Source organism: Gossypium hirsutum, chromosome A03, assembly GCF_007990345.1.
Source record: "Gossypium hirsutum isolate 1008001.06 chromosome A03, Gossypium_hirsutum_v2.1, whole genome shotgun sequence".
NCBI lineage: Eukaryota > Viridiplantae > Streptophyta > Magnoliopsida > Malvales > Malvaceae > Gossypium > Gossypium hirsutum.
This window is the reverse complement of record NC_053426.1, coordinates 56,324,663-56,336,889: the sequence shown is the minus strand read 5'-3', so window position 1 is coordinate 56,336,889 and position 12,227 is coordinate 56,324,663. Positions and strand designations below refer to the sequence as shown.

The window sequence follows — 12,227 nt, the reverse complement described above, 5'->3', positions numbered from 1 at the left end:
AACTTTCCATGTATCCGAATTATATTCCGATATGTTCAACGGGTAAAGTTCTACTCAAATGGAGGAATACTAGAGATGAAAGGGACGTATTGGTGAGTGTTGTGAAATGGATACTTTGAACAGGTATGTACTTAACCCTCGGGTTGAAAAATCGATATAACAATAATATGGTAAGATGATAAATGAAAATATGATATGAATGTCTTGGTGATGATTATGCAAATGATGTTTTATGTTCGCTTATATGGTTATGTTACTTGCTATTTGCATGTGAACTTACTAAGCGTTTATGCTTACTCCATCCTTTTCATTCCTTGTAGTTTTGACAAGCTAGCTCGGAAATCAGGAACGGTCGGAGGTTCGCTCACACTATCTGTATACCATCTTGGCATAATGGCTTGTATATTTTGAGTATGGCATGTATAGCATTATAACCATTTTGTATATATGGTCTTATGATATGGTTATTGAGTGTTATGGAAATGCTTGGTAATGATTAGCCATTGGAATGGCTAATCATGATCATATTTGGTGTTATGTATGTCAAATTGCTAGCTAATCCATGGAAACCATGAAATAGGTAAAATTTACCATAAAATAGATTCTAACAGCAGCAGTGATGTAAATTTGAAAAATCACTAAAAATAGTAGAAATGGAATTAAATGATGAGTATGTTATTAAATTGAAGCTTAATGAGTTTATTTTCATATGGATTGAACAAAACATGTATATGAATTATATATGAGATATTTGAATTTTTGTGAAACAGGGCTAGAGTGATTTCTGGATCCCCTGTTTTGACTTTAAAAATTTATCATAAATTGTACAAATATAATTAGAAGTCATTCTTTATATGTACAGATTCCTTATTAAGTCTAGTTTTAAGAGAAACAAACTTCATAGTCATTGAAATTCTGTACACAGAGATATCTGATTCGTAATACACAGAGGTCAGAGCAGTCGAACCCTGTAACAGGGGAGACTTTAACTAATAAAATGTACTAATTGGCTCGACCAAAAATTCTATAAAAAAATTAGTAAATATATAAATGAGTCTATTTTCAGGTAAAATTGACAAAATTGGATTTCGAGTTTCGTAACTCGAGATATGAATTTTTAAGCGACTGTGACGCAGATTGCTAGTTTAACTGGAAATTTTAAAAATAAATTGTTTGAGCTGTTTAAGTAATGAATTAAGTCTGTTAACACCTCGTGTTTGACTCCGGCGATGGTCTCAGGTGCGGGGCGTTACATGGAGTGTAGTGATTGGTGGGTTGAGTAGTCTCCCCAAATGGGCTTGCATATGTTATTGATGTTGCATGTATTTTGAAATGGGCCTATGGGCCATACTGTTATCTGAATAAGGGGCTAAGGCCCAGTTTATTGTAATCTGAAAAGGGCTCTGGTCTAGTACCACTGTTACCCGAATGGACTTAGGTCCAATAGGCTTGAGCTGACTTGGGCTTTGAATGGATTTTCCTTACACACTGAGTTTCCCCAAACTCACCCTTTTTATTTTCATCCACGCAGGTATCGCCAACCATAGTGGGCTTGGAGCTGTGAAGGAATTCGGAGTGGCCACCCGTTCTGAAAGTTTGATTTTCTTCTGGTGAACTGGACATCCTTTTATTTACGTTTGAAGTTTTGGGTTTTTAAATGTAATAAGGCCGCTTAATTATTTTTGATGGTTTTAATATGTATTACTAAGATAGGTATTACTTATTTTAACAGTTGAAATTGGATAGCTTTAGGGCGCGTTTTCAAAAAAAAAAACAAATGATTTCAAAATAACACGACAACAAGCAAAGCTTCCGCAATGAAAGTATTTTCCAAAATTAATCACTTTTCCTAAAAATGACTTAATCAAATCGGTTTCCTAGAAATATACATGACGTTAAGGTGTGGCAATGACGGTGTGCATGTCTAGGATTGGATCCGAAGGGAGCTTGGTACTTAAGTAGTCCGATAGACTCACCTCCTCTTTTCCGGTTTCCTACCTGGTGCATAGCTTCCATTCACTTTAACCTATAATGAAATTATCTTTCAAAACACTAAGTAGGTTTTTCTGGATCAACAATATAAAATGTTTTGAACGCTTCGATGTGGCATGTCGGATCCGGCCATAACGTCTGGACCGGGTTTGGGGTGTTACAATGACATTCTTTGACAGATCGTTAAGACAATAAACACGGTGTTATATTGTGTAAGACCATATCTGAAAGATGATACGACATCATACAAAATCCACTGAGACACTAAAATGGGGATTCTATAGTGTATGACCATAGTTAGACTATGGCAACCTATAGAGTCCACCGGGACATTAAACATAAGGGTATATCGTGGAAGACCATGGCTCGGCTATGGTAGCATAAAAAGTCTGTTGGGACAATAAACACGGGTGGAAAATCAAGACAGTAATTGTGGGAAATCCCACAACTAAGGAATAAGGGTTAGAAGAAAAGGTAAGTAATGGCAAATGGTAGTGAGCCAATGAACTATCAGGAAATCAATTGAACAAGGAAAAAGAAAGTAGAAAGGGAAATAGTTTGTTAAAATAGTAACATAGAAGCCGGAGAAGCATAAAGATGGTAACCCGATAGGAATCAAACGTGTGAATTTTCACACCAGTAGTGTTTGGTGTATAAGTAAGTTAAAAAGAGAGTAAATAAAGGATCGCTAAGCTTTATCGCTCAGCGTATGATTTTTTTTTTGTAAACTTGTAATACTTTAACTTAAACCTTGGAAACTAGAAATTATTTTCACACCAAACGTGTGAATTTTCATATCAGAGGAACTGTCAAGGTTGATCGAAAGCCGATGGAATGATCAAAAGGTAATTTCTCAATGATCTATCTATCAATGGATAGGATTGGAAATAAGATTAAGTCCACTACGACAGGTTTAAAAGAAGTTATTCAGAACAATCAATGAGTTATTTATATCTAGGTCTATCTATTTAAACCCTTGTAAGATAAGGATTAATTATTTGTAAATTAGAGGCTCACTGAGTTCATTCGAACTTACAAAGTTTTTGACCTATAGTTGCAAGATCCACAAAATAAGAAACTCGAGGAGGAACCAAGCTAGATCCTGTAGAATTGAGGATTTAATGTTAGTCACGCACATAGAAAGAGGTAGTTTTTGAGGCTTCGCCTTGAGTGGAATAAGTATTTTGTAACTGTGTGATTCCCTTAGAACTTGGGGGTTAATACAATAAACTGATTTAGGTGACAATGTTAAAAATTTGGTATAATAGGTGCACTTTGTGGCATATAGATGTTGTTATGCGATTAAGGATTAGCATGAATTATGTATGAATTAGTTGTTAATGGTAATTGAATTGGATGTATACACTTGATATAAACTTGTAATGCTTTCACTTAAACCATGGAAATACTACTCAAATTTATCGCTCAGCGTACGATTTGTTTTTTGTGCATGGGTTAGATTCATATCGAGGTCCCATGCATTGAATTCAGCATTCAAACAAAGATCCCTAACTCAACAATGTTTGTATAGTTTATTTTGTTGGTTATACAACATGTACCTAGATTGACTCAGTTTTTGTATAATACTATGTTTTTTAGAACATTGAATTAGAAATTTGGTAAATGGATTTAGTCATATGGATGCAAAATGTATATGAGTTTGTTATATGGTTTAAAAATGTATAAAATATGTAATTGCCTATGGTACTTGTGGATAAGTATGTATGTGTGAAATCTTGAATGAATTAGACTAATTAATGAACTTATATGTAATTTGGCATTGGTGTATAGTTGATTAGGGTATTATGATTCATGTGAATTATATAATCCGGCTGAAAGTATGGTATGAATATGTATGTAAGTCGATTGAAAACTGTAGGTGAATGTTTCACTTAGAAAATTTGCAAAAATAGTATGTCACGCCGCAACGTCGAATGTTTGTCGCCATGACGAGACCAGGTTGCCATGCCACGGGGTGACATGGAGTATTGAATGTTGAGATGAGGCCTCCTCAATATGTGGTGTCACAATGAGAAACCCCCCGACATCAACCTGATGTTTTAGAATATTTACAAGTTAGTCCTATTTTGACCTTGGGTTAGTTTTAGAGCTTTTGTAAGCTCGTATAATACCTAGAAATGGTTGTATATTGTATTGTACGCATGATTGGATTGACATTGATCATTTAATAGTATAAATTGAATGTAGTTGATCGTAGTTGCTCCGGAAATAAATGTGACACCTTGAATCTTGGACCTGACGATCGAGTCAGTTATCGATGTGTTACAAACATATGGGTAGAAGCATATGACTAGCAAAAGGTAGACCAAAAGTAAGTTTGCATCAATAATGAGTAGTCATCTTTGATACTTAGAGAATATAATTTATGTCCTTCTCAAGCTCATTTACAGAACAATACTTTAATGTCCATTCGACAAGAGTGGAGGTAGCAATATTAGGAATAACAAACTTTAATGGAGAAGCAGAAACATGAGGAGAATCTTTAGACACATGGATAGGTTCAACACTTGGCAGGTGGGGAAATTTTTTGTCAGACATCTTTCCAAAAGATTATCCTAAGGGTCTTTTTCCCTTTTTTTCATAGAAATGTTATAGATAATTGGTGCAACAAAACTCTCCATACCTTCACTCCAAGGAAACAAAATGATTGCAAGCAAGATTAACTTATATTCAATGTAGTTTTTTTAAGTGAATACCTTAGGCATCAAGGTCTAAGTATGTCTCAGATGGACTGGATACAATCCTTCATTAAAAATAATGCCTCCCCTTTTTTTTTACCTTGGGCTAAAACCTTGTGACAACTCCTTTATTCAGCTCGCCTTATAGCAAAAATTTCTTTTTCGACATCGTTCACTAAGGCATTGCAAAATTCAACATGCAACATCCAAACCTTCAGATTCTTCAACATCTTCAAATACTCCTACCAAAGTAATTGGAGTTGTGAAAGTCCCCAACTTTAGTATTACACAAATATTGCCTTAAATGTTTAGTTACATGGAAAAAACAACATGCATACAAGAAGGGCAAAATTTGTAACTACAAGTAACATGAAATAGAGTATCATACCCACTTCATTGGCAAACCTTGGGTGACAACCTTAGGGTAATAATCAAGTAAATGATAAGTACCCATTTATCTAACCTAATTAATACTTACAAATCTTTAGGGGATCGGCTTTACAAGAGTGGGAATGGTCTAAAAAATAAGTTACCTTATGTGCTTCTTCTCCAAACACATGCAATTTCACATTAGATTTTTTGTTCTTAAATTTCCAATGAGCATTAAAGACCCATTCTACATGTGTTGATTTCCTCTCAAAAAATATAGGAGTATGCTCAAAGACCAATTATATGGTGATTATAAAAACATACTTGTTTACTTAGTTTATTAATAAAGACATAGTCATGATTATTTTTAGTTTTCATTTTCGTGTTAAATAAACTCCTAAGACTAATATTATTTATTCTTAAATGTACTTAGTCAAGTATTATTGTGGGCTTGGACAACAATAATGCATTGAGACTAATATGCGCTTTATTGATGACAAGTGGTGTTATGGATATGCAACATCAAGTCAACACATAAGTATATGTTTGAGAACGATATATTGGATCGACTCACCATGAGAATGCTTCTTGGATTATTATGTAGTAGTCACAACAATTCTCATAGTGATAATTATAGATATGATCTTCAGAGTTTAGATCACTATGGTTTCAACATTATGAGTCATATTCTTTTATACAGTCGAACGTCTTCCATACATGGTTGTACTATAAAGATTGATGTTGGGTATGCCACAATCTATGTAATGGGATATGATTGATCAAGATAGGATTTTCTCCTTCCACATAATGGGAGTGATATCTCGAGCCCTAGATCATATAGGACTAGAAATGCATGGTCGTGCTCAAATGAGTTAATATGAAATATCATACTCATTTGTTTATCTTAGGCTACTCGAGATTCAAGAAATAAAAAGGTTTGAATATAAAAGTGTGATTGTTCCATGACTTGTGTTCATTCTAGTTATCAAGAATAAAAGGATATACCATACAATGATATTATCACAAAAAGGTTACGATAAACCACAACTTTCTGTAATTTAGGTAGCAATGATGCATTGCCAGATTGCACTCATTGTTCACAACATAGGAATTTTTTTAATGTTATTGCCAACATTGTAGGATCTTACAAGTTACACTATGACACCCCACACCTGATCCAGTCATTAGATTTGAATATGAGATGTCACATTATGTCACCAGAGCAACTCAGACTAACTCGATGCAATTTCAAAAATTTTAACATGTAACTATCATGTATTTCATAATAACCCTCATTCATAATCATAATTACACATTATAGACGTCTATCAACTTCATTTAACATGTCTAGTTTGGAAAAAGAGAGTTGAGACTCAAATCCAAACTCAATCTATCAAAAATTGAACAATGTGTCTCGGAACAATGAAACCATGTCTTGAGACTTGCTACCCATGTATTCTTAATTTGCTTTGATGTTAATATGCCTCGAGACATAGCTCCCCTGTTTTAGACTCTTACACCTCGTTTGGTTGGGGTGAATGCAAAAAGACTATAATGAAATAGAAATGTAATGGAATAGAGATGTAATCAGTAATTAAATTGTTTGGTTCAATAGAATTGAATAGAGTCGTAATAGTATTTGTGTTTGGTTGGATGGAATAGATGTTGTATATACATAAGGAAAAAGATTTAAATGACCAAAATACCCTTAGTAGAATTTTTTTTAGGTAGATTATTATTGTTATTGTTATTAAATTTTAATAATATTATTATTAAATATAATTTAATAAAAAAAGTAAATAATTTCATCATATTTTAACATAATTATTATTAAATATAATTTAATAAAATAATATATAATTTAATAATATTCTTAATATAATTATATGAATTAATAAAAATCATAATAAATAATTTAATCATATTTTAACACAATTATTAATACAATTTAATAAAATATTATATAATTTATTAGCATTCTTAATATTATTATTATTTTAGGTACATGACTATTTGATTTTCAAATTTGGGTCATTCTATTTCTTGTCATTTTTCACTTTTCCATTGAATCAAATGCAAGGAGAATGTTGGAAAAGGTCACAAAGAAAAACAAAAGTGTAAAAGGATAAAATTACACAATATTCCATTAATTTTTATATTCAAATTTGACAAGGGTCAATTCTTGAACCACTTTACTCCATAGATTACATTTTTATTACAATACAATTTCAAACTTATACCCCACAAATGGCAGAAACATGAATGTGTTGATCACACTCCATGATCGATGTCAAGATTGGTACCAATTCATTGAAGGGGTGATAATGGTGCAGATTTCCAAAATATGTAAGAAATATTGAGTTGTTTCTTGGCTCAAATTAAGGCTCACTTGCACTATTGATGGAATTGTTTTCAAAACCAATTTTTTACTGCCTATTTCTACCACCACAACTCTGCAAATCAATTAAAAAAGAAACTAATTATATATATGAAGAATATAAATATATTACCATATAGAGTAGGACAAGAATATATGATATATATTTGAACATGAGACAACTATTTCTAGAAATTAAGATAAAATGATAAATTTATCCATAATGCTAATAAAGGAGGTAGATCAGGAAATCAATAGTACATGAACTTTTTTAAGTGAAATGGAGATAAGGGAAAATGATTTGAGCTAAGAAAGAAAGAGATCAGAGAACTAATTTGAGCTAAGATTTGACAATAGTTGATAGTATAGGAAACATTAAACATGGTGTAAGCTTTAAACATTAAACATAAATCTGTGGTAATAGAAAGATGCACAGGAAGATAATGTTAATTGTTTAATCAATTTAGTCTTAGATCCAACAAACATCTAAAGATCACAATAAACTTGTCTAGTCTTAGACGAGATAAACATACTTACGATTATAAAACACATACATAATGACTTAATCCTTGCAGCAAACTGAAAGCCTTGTGAAAGAAAGAAACAAAAAACTAGCATGTTATGAAAACTTGAAAAGTAACTAAAAACAACAAATTTGCACTTCATGCCAAATTAATTATCACCTCTACTTTTGGACTATCTATGAGCAAACCAAACCAATTCCTTTTAAAGATCTATGATTTAATAGTTCCACCATGTGTTCAAACTTGAATCAAACTTTGCACCCTCATCATTAAATTTCCTTTTTTGAAACCACTAGTTACCCCTTTACTACCAACATAGTACATGCACTTAGAAGAACCATAGTTGAAGCTACAAATAAACTCTCAGATACCCCAAATCTCTTTTATGTTTGTTTACTCCATTTCATACATCCAAAATCTTTCTTGGACAATGGCACCATTGAAATCCATTGCACTCTTACCAAATTCATCCACCATTCCTTTATAATTCTAGATTTGTCCACATTTTCATAAACTAATACATTTCAAATCCATATCATTATTGGTTTTGCTACTTTGAATAAGGTACAAATATGAATCTTACACTCTCCTCAACCCTCATTCCTTCTTATCAACCAAGACAAATTTCAAGTAAGATCCATAATCAGCATTGGACTATCAAGTAAGAATCTAAAATTCAGTGCAAATAAAATGATAAATCGAATAAAAAACCAAAAAATCTAATACACCTCTAGAAGAAAGAACTAGAAAGTCTTAGATAATAGATTCAAAGAAGCAAACATATTCCATTAATTTCAACTAAATACCAAATTGGCGCATTAACTAATTTTTTTCCCATTTTTCCTTATAAGAATCATTAAAATCTCTAAGCATTGGGATCCCAAAATTACACTTTTTTTCTCAAAATTTTTAATCTGGGTATTTAAAGCTACCTTTATCTACCTTAAACAGATAAACAAACACTAGGCACGCACACAAGAACAGCACATTGTCTCTCTATGGCTTATGAAAATAAAGTTTCTTCCTTTTGTTTAAAAATTAAAATGATTAGTTATTGTCGGAGTTAGTGATCTTTTCTAAAAATGTATCATCAAATTCACAGAAAACCAAACATCAAAAAGGAAATATTTAAGAAAATGAAGAAAATAGAGAAAGAAAGTTTTACTGGAAGTGTTGGAGAAAACAGTAAGACAAAAAGCCCAAATATCAAAGAAGGGTAAGTTTTTTCAATCTAATACAAATAGAATGGAATCCTAATGCTCTTTTTGGAAAGCCAAATTACTTGAACAAGGGTAAGTTTTACAATTGAAAAAGAAACATTGAAAAATAGATATTAATTGAAAAACATGTAAAGAAACATTGAAAAATAGATAGTTAGAATTAAAACTTACCAGATCTTAGATCCTACGAGAAGACTCCAAAAATGCTTCACTTCTTTTTTTTCAATAGATTAAGCTATTAGGTTAGGGGAAATGAGATTAAAAAGAAAATTTTAAATTAAGTGAAGAAGAAATGAAGTTTACAGTTGTGGAGGGAAGAAGAATGAAAAAAAATATCAGTTGGGGATTGGGGATTTCAGGTGTGAGAAAGAGAAGATATGAGTTGGGGATTTCACATTGTGAGAAAGAAAGGAGAATGGTGACGGTAAAATTGAAACCTTTCTCTAATTTTCTATTCCACACATTCCTTGAATCACCATTTAGTGGGGAGAGCACAGAACAGTTTGATGCATTTTCACGCTGAATAATCCTTAACGAATATGGTTGTAACAATTATTACAGCCAACCAAACAATGGTTTGGTGATGGGCCCACTGAATTATGCTGTAATGTATTACCATTACAATCAACCTAACATGTTGTTAGTTTTGATTTTAAATATCTCTAGACAAAGATTCTTCTCTCAAGACCTTGAATAGAACAAAACTATTTTAAGTTTGATGTTTACCTGTCTCGAGACAAAGCATCACTTCTCTCGAGATATGAAAATATATGTCTTAAAACATGGTCAACATGTCTCAAGACCTAAACCTAGAAATGTACGAATTAGTCATTTTCGTTCATAATTTCTTGAGACATGGTAGTAGTGCCCTGAGACCTGCATGTCAAATTGTAAAAAATACATCATTTCAAGCATATAATTCATATCCAAATGTTACATCAGCTGTCATAACATCATCTCATACTAATACTCACATATTTAACTTAACAAAACACCTTAAATCAACTTAAAAACATGGCATCCAATGCATCCTATTATTATATAGATAGGTGGAATATCAGGTAAGCTAAAACATACATTTAGCTATCAAAACTAAACATCAAACACAAATTAGGACACTTATAAGTTCAACATGTGTCAAAACATATTAAAAAGCTCAAAAATGACATTTAACCAAGTGACTCAACCTAGGGAAATGTCTTTAACCATTTAAGAAAAAAAGAACACAAACTTGGTATGAGCTGAAGCATTAAGTCTTGAATGATTTATGAGCCCTTTAATCCATCAAAAACTTATTTTAGGCCCACACATGAAACAAACAAATCCTTATGTTGAGTGTTGTATACTTAGTGTCACTAACATGATATAAAATATAACATATAAGCATAAAACAATAAAACATATCAATAGCATCATAAATTAAGCATCAATTTAATTCGACACGATATATACCAACTCATTATTCTAAACCAAACTATTTTACTGCATTTTATTTCCTTAACTATCTACTTTTCAATATATCATATCATTTCAATTCAACTCTTTCAGAGGTATCTATTTGATCAATTCTTAATATTAACTCATGTCATAATGAAGCATAATATTTTGTCAAGTGGCATTCATATGCCATAATCATCTTTCAATCTCATAACATGTTATAACATATATCTTTACGACATAATGATCTCATTTCATGAGAATCATTCATTTTCATTTTGTATTCATTATTAACCCTTATTAACTTAACACATGATAAAGGGCATGTACGCAGGTTAATCCCCTAACACTCCACAATGTCCATGTATGTGTTGGTTGGGCCTTAAGGCCTCAATCCCCCATAACACTCCATAGTATACATTGCACTGAAGTGTCAGAATGAATTGCACCAAAGTGCCAAAAGGACTTGCACCGTAGATGCTCTCACCAAGCAAACACGAATCCTATGGCATGCCAACTATACATGAACTTTATCCACTATTGTTAATAGGGTGATTATGTATTATCAATTTATTTTCAATTCACATCAATATATATACATGAATTCACATACCATTTGTTCCTTTTTTTTCATTATATTGTCATATTCCCATCATGCCAAAACCATAATACATTTATACACATTAGTTCAAATCATTAAGATCAATAGTTTATTTCATCTTTCATGAAATCAAGCATTAATGTTTGGCTCAACCAATCACTAACTATTGGAAAAAAAATCAGTTTGAAAATAATTCTCTTGCACAACAGAAAAATTAAAATTTTGAAAACCAACACAGTTTGTGATATTTGTAAAAATAAACTTTACTCGAAATCGCACCTGTGTTTTCAGCTATACTGTTGTTCTCAGTTTTCAACCGAACGACCTTCTTTGCTATTCTAGTACCACGAACTACCTTGAGTATGATATCGAATGAATTCGAATCAAACATAGAACTAGAAATTATTTCATTTACTTTTAGTGAGAAATCAAATTTATCTTCAATAGAAATACGTAAAATTATTATTCAGGAAAACAAAAATGATACTTAGAAAATAATTCTCACATTATTTTCAGGCAGAATAACAATATCTCAAAGTTGTGTATTTAGACTTACCGGAGCTATCTATTTATAGGGAGAAAAGGTGAAAACATTGTTGAATTAGTAGAAGCCTATTTCAATTGAAAAACAAAATCCTAGTCTAACTAGGAGAGAAAGGGGTGACAACCCTAGTTAAATATACTAGAGTTTGTCATGCCATGTATTAATATGAGGGGCTTTTGGGCCTCTTCCGCATCAGGTCCAATTATTAGTACTTCCTAAACTTTTAACCCGGTACTTTATAATTCAATTCAACCTAATACATGTTTTTCTATTTTCCAAAATAAACATCATAAGTTCATTTAAATAAATAAAAATTTCCCAATTAAATAATTTTCTCAACCCGATTCTAATTCCGTTAAAATTATTGCAATTTTATTGTAAAAGAATCTATGAGAAAATATATTTAATCTTTCTACATTCAACGGATTCACAATAACCAATTAATTTAATTCCATTTTTGAACT

General features: G+C 31.7%; 1 long non-coding RNA gene across 1 annotated transcript; it reads right to left on the bottom strand.

The window, feature by feature from the left end:
* Window positions 1–7,178: 7,178 nt before the first annotated feature.
* Window positions 7,179–9,677, bottom strand: LOC121219419 (uncharacterized). The gene is made up of 2 exons (XR_005916139.1): window positions 9,353–9,677; window positions 7,179–7,513 (listed from the first exon to the last, which is right to left on the bottom strand). It is a non-coding gene; the product is annotated as an uncharacterized lncRNA (long non-coding RNA).
* Window positions 9,678–12,227: the final 2,550 nt, after the last annotated feature.